This window comes from Anser anser, assembly GCF_964211835.1.
Source record: "Anser anser genome assembly, chromosome: 14".
NCBI classification, from domain to species: Eukaryota; Metazoa; Chordata; class Aves; order Anseriformes; family Anatidae; genus Anser; species Anser anser.
In genome coordinates this window covers 2,881,902-2,894,840 of record NC_139735.1, presented here as the reverse complement: position 1 = coordinate 2,894,840, position 12,939 = coordinate 2,881,902, and positions in this window count along the sequence as shown.

The window sequence follows — 12,939 nt, the reverse complement described above, 5'->3', positions numbered from 1 at the left end:
TTCATTAGTGCAGTGTGTGGTGTTGCAGGTAAGGGTGGGGAGAAGCAAAATGCAGATGAAATATCCAGCTGTGCCTCTGGAAATTAGATCCTAGAGGCACAGATTAGTGTCTTGAAAACTACAGCGCTACAAATCTCAGGGAGGTTTGGTAGAGAGCAATCCCACAGTGGTAGCAAGGCAGGCTGGAGGAGTCCAGGTGCTCCTTACAGGCTTTGGTTCTTTGGTTTTGGGTGTAACTGTTGACTCCATTGCAATGGGCTCATATTAGGTATGACTTGGATCTGGTTTGTGCAATGGCTTGAGTTTTTTGGATTACGAGTTCTTAGATGATGGCCGCAAAGGAATTTTAATTAGGAAAGTAAGAAAGGTTCTGCTGGGAGACAGGCAAACCACGATAATTATTGGCAGTGAGAAAGCTAGCAAAGAGCAAGTATCAGGGAATTTATAGAGGTCTTATTAAGAATTACCTAAATTGAATTTTTAAGGATGCACATGAGAGAATCTCTTAAAAGGAAAAGACCTAAAATGTCAGTAACATCCACTCCTGTGTTTTATCTGGTGTTCAGCTGTGCTTACAAGCTCTCACGAGCACACAGATGAGGATCAAAGTGTGTGGCCATGGTAGATGCAATCACAATCACCATGAATGTCAGGATCTCTGGAAGAACCCACCAGAGGATGCTGATCCTGCACCAGCATCTGCAGGAGCTCCCAGGCTCTGCCAAGGTGATTGACGCAGAGGAGAGCCAGTCCGTCTCACTGAGCAACAGTCCCCAGGTTCCTTCACAGGTGGGGCAAACCATACAGTGCAAAATCAGTTTTGTTAGAGCTTGTATTCCCTTATGCATCCCTCCTGAAACCAAATACTGCAATACCAAAATAAAATGACCCCTTAACATTTTTATCAGGAAAGAATGGGTAGTATTGCTCCCATCTCCAAGATCTTGAATGCTAAGTAACCTGGGAAGGAGATCTCCATGCCAGCGTAACATTGTTCTTTGTGTTAAATTAACACGTCCAACTTCACACGAAGATGCTCTTGGAGTAGCAAAGTGCTTGCTTGGCTAAATCCAGGCTTCTAGCTTTGTCTGCTATAGCACAGAACTGCACGCGTTTTCCTCTGCCAGCTCTGTAAATGAGAAGAGCCCAAAAATGTTATTGCTACTGATAAAGCCTTAATTTTTCTTCATAGTTGATGGGATAGGCAGAGTTGTGGTGTACCCAGGTAAAGACCAGTATGAATGCAGGACAATAGCTGGACAGGAAACAGCACCCAGTGCTTGACCTGGAAGATGTGGCCATGCTGAGGAATGTGCACACCTACGGTCTTCTCATGGGAATAGCTCTTCTGTCATAATAAGGGCACTGTCAGCTGTTGTGGCATCACTTGTTTCTGTCTTACCGAAGTGTCTCAATAGAAACATCTAAAAAGGCCATATCAGTCTTGTTCCAACTGTCCTCACCTGGCCTGGGCTGATCTCTGAGGAAGACTGTTAGAGCAGTGGAAATGAAATTGCACTTCTCAGGCACATCCAAGATCCAATCTGATTTTCTTCGACACCGTGACCTCGTTCTGCTCCCTGCTGGGGTTACCTCTTTGCGTATCAGCGAATGGGGCTGACACCAAAGGCAGAAGAGGTCTGTGTCTGTAGGAACATCAGCAGTGTTTGCAGCAGAAGTCGTTGTGGAAGAGCATTGCGGCTCTGGCACAGCCTCATGCTGACTGCTTGGGGCCAGGCTGCCAAGGCGTTTAAGTGTCGGTCACTTTTGAAAGGCTGGTCTTTAACCTCTTGATCTTCTATTCCTAATGAAATGGGAGGGGTGGCAGGAACTTGCACTTTCTCATGTGGATTTTGGTAATTAGTCTAAATGCTTCTGTAACACACGGACGTTAAAGGCCTTGCACACCATTAATGCAAAATGCTTACTTGTAACGGAGTAAACACCATTGGACCGACCACATTGCTAACACCAGCAGACTTTTGATTTAGGAGATTATGAAAGGTTGCTCACTGTGCCCAGTGCATGTGGGAAGCAGGTTTTGAAATGGTAAAGCTGTGTTTTACTGGTGTCCAGCTGTTGAGGAAAGCAGCTGTAGTGGATGACCACGGAAGATGGCACCCAGCGCAGCAGAGCAAGGCGAGAGGAGGATGCTCAGGGGGACTGGGTACCCACACTGGCTGCTCGGAGCTGCCAAGCCTCCTTCCGACCTGGCTGTCACACTGAGGGCCCAGGATCAGGGTGATGGGGCAGCCCAGGGGGTGATGGTGAGGTTGGTGCTCAGTGCCCTGCTTGGGCACGAGCTGTGGAGCCCCAGCTGTGTCCAGGGAGGAGACGTAAAGAAAAGGGGCTCATCTCCCGTAGATGAGTCCTGACAAGACCAAAATGAAGCAACTCCATGTATAGTAGTGGCTGTTCTTCGTCTCATTTCTCTTCCTGTCTGAGACTGTCACGTACTGGGGAACTGAACCGCTTGGTGCTTCCAAGTGGCCCCTGGTAACTGATACCTCTAAAAACAAGGTAAATGGTTTACCAGAAGTCATGCTGCGAGCCGGTAGCTCTTGACATTCATTACAAAGCACATGACGCACCAGAAAAGGGCAACGGGACCTACATCTTTTGATGCAGAGAGCAGCCGTTGCGTGACTCGGTCCTCGCTGGGAAATGCGGGCTGAGCACCGCGACCAGCCCCTGATGGTGCTGGCCCTGGCACCAGCCCAGGGGGATGAAAAAGGTGTGTTTTTTTTGTTTTTTTGTTTTTTTTTAAAGCTCTTCTTCCTATTAGCACGTGTCTTGAGTCAGGTGAAGCAGCTACAGCCTGGTATGCAACCGTGCTTCTGTGAAGGCTACAGTTGTGTTCAGCTCTGCTTAAATATTTCGTAGATTGAATGGAAACTGCTCACTAGCTCCTAAAACCCTGCAAAGAGCACATCCTATTTATGTTTCAGTGAAGGTCTCCAGCCTGACTGTTACAGTGTGAGAGGGCTTCAACAATTCTTCAGGAGCCAGCTTAAAGGGAGGAGATTTGCTGCATAAATAAGGTATGTGGCAGGTGTTAGAGGCTGAAAACAGGATTGATCTGTGAGGCTCCATGTTGTTACAGACCGTGTGACTGCTAAGCACAGAGAAACAGATATCTCCCTTAAGTAGTTAATTTGAATATACAGAAGCAAAAGGAAGAGTAGGAGGAAGATGTAGGTCAAGTGCTTCAGGAAGATGCCAGGCGAATGTTCAAAGAACCACAAGATTGGTCTCTGCCAGTGTCAGAAGTAGCTGCTTGCACCTCAGCTGTTCGTGTGGAAATATTTTGTTCAAAGTAGAGGAATTTTGCTTTTTATTTTTTTATGTTTAATTAAAACAACTTGCTGGGGCCTCTTAAACAGGGACCATACACCTGACATTGGCCATGCTGCCATTGGCATTGTCCTCCTGAGCCCTCTCAGTCACAGCCCAGCTCGATATGTTATTCCTCCTCTTAAGAGCATAAATATCTGAGGCCAGCAAAAATCTGGAGCAATTGTTTTCTATTCTGTTTTAGTACAGTGAAGGAGCAGGATTTTATGATTCTTTCCTTGATTTCTGAGGTATTAAAGGATGTGTAAGTCTATATGAAAAAGGGAAACTTGGATGGACAATTTTTGGCTGGACAAAATCTGCCACTAAATCAGCTTTCTGTGCGGTTGAACAAAGAACCCTTAAAAGTTGTGGGACAGTCACACCGACTCAGAAAAACTCATCCCCGCTGTACCAGCAAGCGGTATGTCAGCTCTGCTGTTTTACCTGTTCTGGCCAAAATAAAGCCCTACTGTCACTAACTTTGTCACAGAACAGGGCTGTGGATCTGATTTAATCACATTTGGGCCATGCTTCTGCCACCCATCTCCTGGAGTTTGGGCTGGCAGGCTTAGCCTAAGGAAAGCTTCACCAATGCAATCGTTTTACTTAGTGCTGGAGAGACCTGATGTTTGTAAGGGAAGTCTGCACAAATGCTAGGAAACCCACTGAATAGTCGTCATTAATATGGATTATTTTTGCTTAGTCTGAAATAAAAATAAAAAAAGGCACAAACCCCCAAAAACCTTCTTCCTATAAAGCTAAAAGCTTTTAGCTTCTTTAACATGACGCTTTTCCTGAAAGTGCTTGCAAGTGAGTCTTGCACAAGAAGCCTGCCATAAGATACGTTACTACAACAGCTGCTTCCACTGCATGTTCCTTGCCCACATAACGAGCAGATGATGATTCTTCTTTCGAGAAGGGGAAAACCTTGTGTCGTTTCTCTTGTGACCTACTTGGCTCAGAGGCACCGCGCAGAGCAGTGCTCTGCACCTTAGCCGTGACGCTCTGCTGGTCGCAAGGCTTACGGAGCTTTGGGGGTATTTTCGGGCAGTTCTTGCCAGCCTTGCAGTTTCTAGCTTAGCCTGCCGTGTGCTGGTTGAGCGTGGGCAGAGGTGTGAAGAGTCAGGGCTGGAGGGGAGGTTGGCAGAGATGCAGCTCAAGGCTTTGAGCTGGATGGAAAGGGCGGTGGGATGGGACGAGCAGGGCCGCCTCCCAGCCGCTGAGCTCCTCCAGAACCGCTTGTGTAAGCCAAAGGGACTAAAAGAAAGAGAAAGGAAGACCTAAACTAGGTCAAAGTTGCCTTCAAAGGAGAGTCAAATGTTAACGCCTTGTGTGTGATCTGCACTGGGAAAGTTCACAGCCCATTTCTACTTGGGGGCTCGAGCAGCAACGTACGTGCGCTGCATGTGGTCACAGCGGGGCTGCTGCTGCAGATACCTGCAAGAGCTTGTGCACAGGTATCTTCCAAGAGGGCTGGTGTTGGTGCTCATCTCCTAAACTAATCTCAGAAGGTGTCTTTTGCACAGTAATAGTAGGAAAAAATAAAGTTAATTCAGTCTTTCTTCTCCCTGGTTCCCATGCGCGCTGCAGACTCAAACGAGGTAGAGTCTGCAGTTGGGAAATACCATCCATGGCTTTGAAAGCAGCAAATGTGAGTTTTACTCTTTGGGGAATTTCTAACTTGTCATCTCTGGATTATGTGGTTAAGCCCAGAGCAGGTACAGGGATACCCATCAAATGTGGGCAGCTGGCAGTGCAGATCTTATTGCCCCTAAAATGGGGATGAATTCATTTCTTTACTTGTGTTTCCATCCACTGAGAGCTCGCTGAAGGAGAGCTATAAGAACTGGCCTCCCCAAGGGATGCAGGAAAGCTAGGAACAAAGTGATGTTTATCTCCCCATGAGAAGTTGCTAACTGTTAGGGTCTATGGCACTAGCCATAATTTTTGAGGGCTTTTCTCATTTTTATGGCTCATCTTATCACATTCCTGCGCTTAATAGTTCAAAGGTTAAATCTTCTTGAAGTCTTGAAACTGATTTAAAAGGGGACAAGGCCAAATAAAATCTGGTGACATAAAAATGTCAGGGGAGAGGACGGCAAAGCTGCAGGGAGCACCAGCCTCTGAACTGAGTGGGGAAGAAGGGAACAGGGATCAGCTGCTCTGGAGCTAAACCTCTGGGGAAATGTGGCCTGTAGCTGGAAGAGGTGCAAGCAATACTTCGTGTTACCATCGGTGGGTGTCTCTGGAAGCCATACCATACCATAACTTGGAGTGATGTTGAACATAACCTGTACTACAGCTTTTCAAGGACTACCAGCCGCCATTAGAAACAAGCAACATGACTTTGTCAGAATGCATAAAATGGGAGAGAAAACTGTTTCTAAGCTTGCGAGCAGCCTGTCAAAACCTTGCCAGACCTGCAGATTTGTGGGGGCCCCAAGCTCTCCAGCAGGAGATGAGATTTCTGCAGGAGAAGAAACCTGAGGCAGAAGGGAGCGAGGCTTCTGGGGCCTAAGCCAGGCAAGTCCCCTGTTGCTGCCCCAGCCTGGTGATGATCAGAGCTGGAGTAACCTCTGATGGAAAGACGAAGGGCCTGATCCAAGCCCAGCAAAGGAACCCGGCCTGGACCAAAAGGATGGAGACAACCAGCGTTTTCAGAGAGGGAGAGACACCACTGCAGCAGGGATGGAGGGACTATCAAAATACGAATGCAAATGGGGCACTTATGGCTTTCAGGTTGGCAGCTGGTGAATACCTTAATGTCTTGCCAGAAACAATGCTCTTAATATTAAAAGAAAAGCTGCAGGCCATGAAAAGCAAGCCTGAAGAATTTCAGGGCTTTCAGGGATAAACTTAAAGAAATACGAGAGTAGGTGTATAGGGAAATGAAAGATAACATCTTTAGTAGTTTCAGGGAAAAGGGCAATCGTTTGGGGGTTGAAAGTGAATCAAACTATTCATCTTGTTACTGAAGGAGCAAGGGATCAAACAGCTTAGGAAAAATCTGGAGGTATCTTCCAGGTCTTGGGGAAGGTCCCAGCAAAGTGCAGCATCTGAAACAGCCAAGAGAAAAGTTGGGTCACATCCCTGACAGCACACCCCTTGGAGATGTTTCACTAGGAAATGCAACAGAGGTGGATGGTTTGGAGCAATTGGTGACTCTGGGGACAAATTAGACTAATTGCCCTGAGCTGCCTGAGGAAGAGGATGGAGGAGCAGTCTGGGTCTGGATGTGTCCTTCCTGGGGACATGCAGTCCTCCCACTCCTGGTAGGAGAAGGGAGTCTTCCTCCTCCTTGGGTGTCAGAGAAACCGTGTGAAGAGCAAGATAAATGAAACTTTTTGGGTTTTGGGCTGATGGCATGGAGAGCAAGGATGGACAGACTGAAAATGTGAAAACTGGGGGAGGCTGAAGATGTGAGAAAGCAGCTTTCCTCCACAGGAGGCAACAACTGAGTGCTGCCTGCCGTGAACATTTTTGGGAAGGAAAATGCTGATCCTTTCTCCCTATGTCTTGTGCTTTGGGTGGGTATTTCTTGGAATAAGCAGTCAGCTACAACAACCCTGTGTGAGATGTGACTGGATGCAGGCAAAGTGATTGTCGCAGCTCGAATGAATTTTGGGGGTTAGAGGAGCCCTAAGCTGGAACCCCGTCCATGTGCCTGGTGGCTGTTGCTCTCCTCCCTGACCTTCTTGGCTCATGTCTTTTTTATTTTTATTTATTTATTTTTTCTGCCCTGGAGCATGCTGCTGGCCTGCTGGTTTGTAATAAGCTCTCAAGGAAGCGTTTCTCCACCAGGGCACCGCGACGTCTCCCTGCACCCAGCTCCGCAGCCCGGCCGGGAAACCCTGCTCGGGTCCTTCTGCATCCCGGTGACAAAAGCAGCAATGAGTGCATTGGCACCAGACATTTCCAGTTTTTCTCGAGTGTTTCTGGTCCTTCTCCGAGAACTCACACCACGAGAAACCTTATCATCACTAGATGGCGTGTGTGGGCTGCTCTTGTCCTAGCACTGGGCAAACCAGGCAGTGAGGTTTCTTCCCTCTACATATTTTTAATATACTTCTGTGGCTGCTTCTGACAGCAGGGTATGTACAGCACATCCCAGCCTGCCCCGTAGCCCCACAAAATACCGTGCTGCTCTCCAGCAGCTCTGTCACCTCCCTGCTCCTGCTCTCTGTGCCCCAGGGACGGCCCAGCCTTGATGTTCCTCTGCCACCCTTCCTAAGCACTGAACAGAAGCCCGTGAAACACCATATACTGAATAAACAAAAACCCGCATCTGATCTTTTTAGGAGTGGTCTTGTAGCATATTTGATGAATTCTGTCTTGGTATAATAGCTGCCTGCAAAAATATGGGCAGCGTCTGAAGAGGCAGTGTGGCGGCGGTCCAGCGGCCTGTCTGGGCAGGGTGGCGGCTCCCTGGGGACTTCTGTCCCCTGCTGTCACCACGGGGTGAGGTGCGGCTGTGTTTTAGCTCGCAGTGGCTGGAACCAAGTGTAAAGAAACAGCCCTGGAGCTGGTGCTAACATCTGCTGCTTACTGGGGCCTTTGTCACGGCCACCGGAGGGGTTTTCTGTTTATTGGGTGCCTCCTTCAGGCCTGGTGTGCCAGGTGCTGCGCTCGCTGCCGAGTTCCCCTCACTAAAGCTTTCAAACAAGGTTTAAGACCGAAGATCAAAAAAGAGACTTTTGGACAGGCAGAAGGAAAACACTTTGATCAAAAGCGAATAGGTGTTGGTAGTGCTAATTATTATCAATCAAATAGAGGCTAATACTTGGGTGCACATGTGCGTGGAGCCTGAAGTCAGTGTTTCTTCCTGACTTCTGCCTTAGTCTTTCAGTATTTCTGCAGAATCTATGTTGTGATCTGCCACGTGTTTGTCAGTACTCGGAATTTGCTCTCTTGGGGCTTCTGTTCCCCTTTCTGCCACAACTCAGAGCAGGCTCAGGCCTTTCTGGAGCTTCCCAGACTATTTCATTATAAGCTTTCAGAGGCGAAACCCTCAAAGACAGTCCCAGCTGTTACTGGGGGGCTGTGTGGGGAACCTGTCAGAATAATGGAACTGCATTTCCACACCGCAACCAGTGTTTCCCAGAGCCCAGAAGAAAATTGCCCTTTCCTTCTGTAAGGTGGAGTAGATCAAAGAGCAAAATTTCTTCCAAGAGAAGAAACCCACATCCGTATGGTGAGCTATTATTATGATTACTGTCCTTCTTGCTGGACTTGATCCAGGCTGGATGCAGAAAGGAAAGCAAATCTCACAGAGGTGCACGTCTCTATTTTTGTATAAACTCCAAACTAGAAATTTTACAGAATTGTTAGCTTGAGTCACCTGCTGGTCATCCCCGTAAGACTCAGTGGGGTGACGAAAGCGAGCAGCAGGTCCCAGCAGTGCTCATCGCCAGCTGCAGAAAATACCCTGTAGGAAGAAATCATTTTTCTACACATTCCTATAAATATAAAGCAGCCTGGAAAGTCAGTCATATCGCTTCCCAGTCAGCTGTAGTGTTAGTTGGCCGGTCTGTGGCTGGAGTTTTTGTGAGCAGGGAGGCCTGGGTGTGGTGGAACTGGCCTGGGAGCTGTGTGGGGGCTCGTGTGGGTGCAAACCGCTGTGGAGTCGTCTCCTTCAGTGCTAACCACGGTCACATTCACTCGGCAACAGCAGAAACGTTTTGTGACAACTTAGAGATACAGAAGATCTTGTGTTACGTACTCACTTTTATCCAAAGGAGTTTAAAGACCTGTAGGCTGAACTGCGTCCTGTTTTATGGGCTATTGAGGCTGTGGCTCTGTTTAAGGCTGAGGATGCGCACACAGATAACCCAGCCATGTGTAGGTTTGCTCTTCTGCATTTTGTTCAGCTCTAACTGCAGAAGAAATGCTGCAGCTGATGAGCAGATGTTCGTTTTTTTTTTTTTAAAGGAAAAAACGGTTCATTATTTTTTCTGTATATACAGGATTATCTAGTCAGGCAAGCCTAGTGATGACTTGATTAAATAATCACTTTAATAGAGCTGAACCACTTGCATTTTTTTGGCAAATATCAATCGGATGTGAGTGTTTTGGTGCCAGGGCCCTGCTTGCTTCCAGCAGTGTTCTGGTGCTTCAGTTCCATCTGCGAAGATGACAAAGCCAAGCATCCTTGTCGCTCCAGGAGTTCTTGTCTGCCAAGGTGAAATATCCTTGAAACACAGCTCTGAAACCTGCTGCCTTGCTGTGGATGGCATTCAAGGCTGATGTGCACGCTGACTTGGTGTCACTGCAAGGAGCTCCATGGCTCATGGGGTCTGCAGAGGCTGGAAAAGTTCCCTATAGCCTGGTCCTGCAAATAGGTCCAGTAGCCAGTGGCCAAAAAAATTGGTCAGCCAGTGACCCGCTTCTGCCATCCCCACCGTTTGCACCTTATTTGAAGAACAGCTTGTTTATTTATTTATTTGTTTCATTTTTCATTCATCAGTCTGGTCCCGCACAAGGTAAACAAAGTGTTGGAGTGTATTGCTATTAATCACATCGGTTTGCAGTGCTGTAACCGCAATGTGGAAGTCTTATCTGCCAATTTAATACCAACGCTTCCCTTTAAAGTAGCTCTTTGAATTTAAATGGACTACAAATAATGTTTTGGTTGGCGTGTATTTATCACTTATTAATCTTACATACCATATCTCTGCTGCTTCTCTCGTGTTGCTTTCAAGACAAGATATTCATGCAGATTTAGAAAATGCTGTGGCTTGTGAAAATGTTGCTTTGGGTTTTTCCTTTTTCTGGGATACTAGGCATGTATTTAACAGGCAAGTGACTGGCTCTGGGTCTGTGTAGGGGCACGAGGTGTGACGGGTCCCTCTGTGCTCCCAGCACGCCTTCGCTGCCTTCTCACAGGTTTCTGGCCTGGGCCGTGCCTCATGACCTCGGCCATGTGCCGATTCCAGTCCTTGTCCCCTCTGTTTTTTTCGAACCAAGGTATTCACTAAGTGGGCAGACTGGGGAGGCAGAAGCCGCCTTTGTGTACTTATGTCTTCTGTTTACTTTATTTGGTCTTTTGTGCTCTGAAGACCTCTCAGTACCCGCGGTCCCAGCTCCTCACCATGACAGCACGCCAGATACCTTGGGGTCTCTCGTTGCATCCCTGTGGTCACTGATATTGTCCGCACCCTGCCCTCAAAGGGACAGCTTCTCCAGCCAGTCTTGCCCGGGAAATAACATTTCCAGCCCTCCCAAAATGATCCAGGTTGCAAAAACCATGACATCTGTTCTGACAGTCCGTGCCCAAGGCCTCCCATGCTGGGGGGGCCCCTGGCTGCCTCCGCACCGTGAGGCCGATGTTTCCGAGGCCACGGGAGTCAGTGCCCCTCCAAGCCCTCTGTTTGAAGCAGACTGCTGGCCCAGGAGTGGTGCGAGAGAAGGTGTCGCAGCCTTCCCCACTTTTGTCGGGAGTGAAAAGGAAGATACACAGTGGTGGAGAGGAGCTTGGCTTTGATCATTGCTGGTTCCAGGAAATAAAAACATAACCCAAAGGGAGTGAGCGAGGGGCGTAATGATGTCAGGACATCTCTCTGTTATTCTCCAAGATCAAAAGAAGCTGAACGAGTTTAACTTTTATTGCATTCCCCTTTTGTTTTCTGCCTTTTTTATTTTTCCTTATAAAAGAATGCAGCCCTCTCTGGGCATGTCCCACCCTCACTCCCCACTCCTGCTATCCCCAGGCTGCTGCAGACTGCGTGGCACCGCTCTGGCATGGCACAGGCCTTGGGTGCCGTCTGTGGTCAGCCTGCTGGGTGCTACTTTGGTAGAAAGGCTGAAATAAGCGAGGCATCCTTGCTTGTTTTTATCATTCCATCAGCATGTTCTTGACTGATTTTGAAATAACTCCTTGCAAGTTAACAAGTTGAAAATGCTTTATTATTTTTTATTATTATTAATAGGGGCCAAATCAAACTCTACTGAGCAAATGCATCTTGGATCTGTGGGTAATGAGTTTTCCAGCTGTTCAGACATGTTATGTGATACGAATGAAGCTGTACTTGAATTAGACCTATCTGTTAATGTAAAATTCACAAGCTGCAAGTGAACAGCAGGGCATTTTTTTCTCCAAACTTCATTTTAGGCAGATAAATTCTTGTGAGAGGCAGAGGGGAAATGACAATTTTGTGTAGGTTAGCTATATAACAGCGATTAATGAAAATAGCATTTACTGATCCCATTTTATGTCAGAATTTAATCAGAAACATACTTTGAAATACAGCAGGGCTGATCCTGCCATACTTCGTACCTTACCACCGCCAACTGCTGCCCAGCACAAATGTGAAGCTGTGCCCCACCAGACAGAACTGAGGACAGGGCGCAGTGGGGAATCCAGCCCCAGGGCTGCGATCCCATGGTTTTGTACCTGCAGTGAAACTCTACTGACTTTGATTTACTCCCTGTTCATGCATTATGAAATTGTATCCAAACCGGGATCATAGCTATACCCATTAGAGATAGAGGACAGAGCTTAAAAATAATCCTTCAGCTGACAGATTTATATAACAAAGAGCGTATTGGTTCCAGGTTTTCCACCAAACTTCTGTTAAACATCCTCTCTGAGTGCTCAAGACACACAGTTTCTGATGGGAAGGAACATTTAGATGGAACTGATATATGAGTTACTCGTGGCATTATTATTTGTGGAATACATCTTAATTTATTCCATTTTATTCCATTTTTACCTGGCAAAACAAATTCAGATGTAGCATTACCCAAACTACGAGCAGCTAAAATGAAGGAGGGAATTGATGTTTAGAACATTTTGGTGATTTCTTATGTTGTTGAAAGAATCTCTCATTTAAAGTGAAGCCACAAGCACAGATATTCTCCCTTGACAACACCTAGTGTAATCCCTCAGCTTTTCTGTCACCCGCTGGGATAATTACAGCATGTCTGAAAAATAAAGTCCAGCAGAGCGGATGCCCAGCTCCATACTAGGATATTTGCTGCCATCTTTTGGTAGATGCATGTTACAGAATGTAGTGACAATTTTTTCTCTGCACAGGCGCTGAATGTCTTCTCTCTTTGCCCTTCCTGTGCTCACCTGCTGCATCATGCTCAGCCTCACACTGCAGAGACAGACGGTGAATGTTAAACTCAACCAATGATGTCACCATGCAGACCCTGAAAAACAGAAGAGGCAAAAGCAAGTGAATGGCATCCATGAAGGACGGATTTCAAAATAATGGGGGTTAAGAGCTCAACTGCTGCCTCATTGCTGCTGCAGGTGCCAGACAAACATTTCCCTGTGCCCGGGACAGAGGGGACCCCCCCTGAGCCGTCTGGTTCCCCACCTCTGGCAGCACCAGCAGTGGGAATGGGCAGGACAGGTTTCTGCCTGGTTCTGCTTGTGACCGTGCTGTGAGTCCTTTGAGACGTAAAAATCTCCTGAGCTAGGGAAAGGACGCAGGGAGCAGGCTGTAATCTGTGTGCATGCAGGTAATAAAAGGGTTTTTATGCCAGGAAGTAATAAAACAATATATTGGAGAAAATGGGGTGGCAGCAAGGATGATGCTAGGGGTGAAAGCACAGCGGGCAGGCAGTGTGCTGTAAGCCAGCCTTGGTGTTGCGTGATTC